The sequence below is a fragment of the Chiloscyllium punctatum genome, chromosome 4, assembly GCF_047496795.1.
Source record: "Chiloscyllium punctatum isolate Juve2018m chromosome 4, sChiPun1.3, whole genome shotgun sequence".
Taxonomy (NCBI): Eukaryota; Metazoa; Chordata; class Chondrichthyes; order Orectolobiformes; family Hemiscylliidae; genus Chiloscyllium; species Chiloscyllium punctatum.
In genome coordinates this window covers 42915750-42919117 of record NC_092742.1, presented here as the reverse complement: position 1 = coordinate 42919117, position 3368 = coordinate 42915750, and positions in this window count along the sequence as shown.

Below are 3368 nucleotides of genomic sequence, written 5' to 3'. Positions count from 1 at the left end.
ACTCCCAGTCTAAAAAATCTCGTAGCCTTTTCCTGGAGCTTTCATATAACCAAGTTTAAAAATGCTCAGTTTCAAATAATCTCTTGATGGTTTTATTCAAATATTTCTAGTCTGGAAGTTTTACTAAACTCCTTGCTCTATGGTAATTTACATTTAGTATCTTATTTCTTTCTCAAGATCAATATTTTATACATCCATCTTCATTCAAGGACTTCTCCAGAACTGTTCTAAATTGAAACTAAAACATAACCCTTTTGTTGAGCTGTGTGTGTTCCCCAGGTTTTAAAAAACAGAAGTCTAAAAGTTTCTATCAGAAATATTGATGCACAATAGTTTGCTATTCTTGTTCATAAACACTCCTATAATATACAAAATACCATTAATTCTGAAGACCACTTCTCTATTCATTTGTTATAAAAGAAATTATATTATTAAATTGGAAAGTGTTAAGAAAAGATTAACAAGAATGTTGCCTGATCTAGAGGGTTTGAGTTAAAAGGCAAGGCTGGATAGGCTGGGACGTTATTCCACTGGATGTAGGAGGTTGAAGGATGACCTTTTAGAGATTTACAAAATCATGAGGAGTATAGAGAAGGTGAATAGCAAAAGTCACTTCTCTCAGGTGTGGGGGTTTAAAACTAGGTGAGAGGAGAAACTTTTCAAAAGGACCTGAGAGGCAACTTTTTCACACAGATTGTGGTTCTTATGTGGAATAAACTGTCAGAGGAAGTGGTAGATGCAGGTACAGTTACAAAATTTAAAAGACATTGGGATAGGTACATGAATAGAAAAGGTTTAGAGGGATATGGGCCAAATGCAGATAAGTAGGACCAGTTTAGTTTGGGAAACTTGGTTGGTATTGACAAGTTGGACTGAAGGGTCTGTTTCTGTGCTGTATGACTATATAACTCTCTTTCTCTATAATAAATCACCAAGGTTACAGAGATAGTTACAAGTTAATCATTAAACTCTTCAGATGCACAGAACAAGGCAAACTTACTCATTCAAATTTTAAAAATCCAAAGTTAAAAGTAAGTGGAATTAGATATATATAAATCTTACACCCTACATCAACGCAAGGAGGTTGTTTACATCAGCTTGAGAAAAGCTTTTATTTGTCTTATACTTCTTGCCATAAGGTCTCCTTCCGATAAGCACACCCTTGTCACCAGGGAGGTCCAGAAGCCCTTCTCGGTGCCATCACTCAGCTGGAGGTTCCACTACCCATGGTACACAGACAGATACCAGGCCCTAATCTTACGGCTATGTTATTAAATGACTATTCCATGAAGTGTGTCATTGAATGCTTGTTGGTCTATGTCAAACGTTTTGCTGCATGTTTTTCCAACATTCACAAACCCAGCACCAAGCAACATCTACACCCTCCCATACTTGCTAGCAAATATCATCCTCTTGTCATTTTTCTGCTCTGACATCTCCCTACAAAGACACCAGTATGCTTCACACAAATTTACATATCTTTGATAAAGCTACATATTTATAAGCTCTTCATCTTGCAAGGAAACATTGGCACCAACACTGCATGTGATGCAAACAGAAAGTGTAACATCTTCCATCGAAGTCCTAAGTTCCATAGAACAGGAATCCTTGATGATTGTGAACACATGCTTTCTCATAATTTTTTAAATGGTGACTCGGAACAATTGGAACATGACAGTAATTTGCCCTTTTATATGTCTTCAATGTATAACTCCTACAGGGAGCTGGCCAAACTGTTGATGCTTCATTTCTCCAGATGTTTGAGTGTCTATTTATTATTCCTCATCTTTGGGATTCCCTCCCTCAAAAGGTGGTGGAAGTAGAGTCTTTGAATATTTTTAAAGCAGAAGTGGAGGACTAATGCCCGAAACATTGACTCTCCTGCTCCTCGGATGCTGCCCAACCTGCTGTGCCTTTACCAGCATCACACTTTGCAATTCTAATCTCCAGCATCTGCAGTCCTCACTTTCTCCTTCATTCGTGGATAGATGCTTGGTAAGCAAAAGGGTGAAAGACTGTTGAAGTTAAGTGGAAATGTGGAGTTATGGATACAGTCAGATCAACCATGAGTCTATTGTGGCAGAACGAGATCGAGGGAATGAATGGCCTACTCCTGCTCCGATATGTTCATAAGTTTGTATTTGCAGTTTCTGCTGCTGAAAGAGAAAACAAGCTAAGTTGGCTTTACTACCTGCATTGTCGTCTGCTCCCTCTTTGTCAACAAGCACACACTATAGATTGGTGATCGCTGTTTCAAGAAGAATACACTGTTTGTGGGCGGCACGGTGGCACAGTGGTTAGCACTGCTGCCTCATAGCGTCAGAGACACGGGTTCAGTTCCCGCCTCAGGCGACTGACTGTGTGGAGTTTGCACGTTCTCCCCGTGTCTGCGTGGGTTTCCTCCGGGTGCTCCGGTTTCCTCCCACAGTCCAAAGATGTGCAGGGTCAGGTGAATTGGCCATGCTAAATTGCCCATAGTGTTAGGTAAGGGGTAAATGTAGGGGAATGGGTGGGCTGCGCTTCGGCGGGTCGGTGTGGACTTGTTGGGCCGAAGGGCCTGTTTCCACACTGTAAGTCTAATCTAATCTAAAAAGATCGGTCAAATGGCTTCCTTCTGTGCTGTATGATTCTACTGCATGTTAGGAATCAGCATCTGGCGGTGGGATAAATACTGAGTGAGAGGTATCTTCACAGGATATCTTCATTAGCACATTTCAACAGCTGGAAATATTAGGGAGGGCAACAAAAGACACAGCTGCTTAGATGGCAAGCCTGATCTAGTCACTACTAAAGAGGACAGGGCTGAAGGCTATTTTGACCTAAATTTTAAGAGCAGAGTGTTGGACGTACACCAATAAGTAGTGTATGTTCCTGAAAATCTATGAAGAACTATAACATCTTGACTAAGCAAATAGAGGAGCCCAGCTCTAGCTTATGTAATGTTCAAAAGTAAGCCATGATTTCTCAGTGTTGTAGCACTAAGTGCAGTCTCCATCTGAAAATTGCATGAGAGTTTTTGTCAGCAGATTTGGCAAGTTTGATTGAAAGATGGTCAAATTATTACAACTAGGGTTCTGGTTTCTATTGATTCTTCCAAACTGGAAAGACAATCCAGAAGTATGTGCAAACTGTGAGATTAAGTGGATAGGGGCTTTAATGAGGTCAGACATTCTGTGACCTGATCTTCTGCCAATCATCTAGTGATCAAATATGCAATTTCACAGTTGAACTGTTTCTATGATAGCCAAATGCACAGTATGTCTATGCCCCCATCAGAGTACTCAACAGCCAATCGATGTCACCAAGTCAGTTGAACTAAACATTTCACAAGCAGCTGACAGATGTCGCTCTGTATGTAATGCTTCACA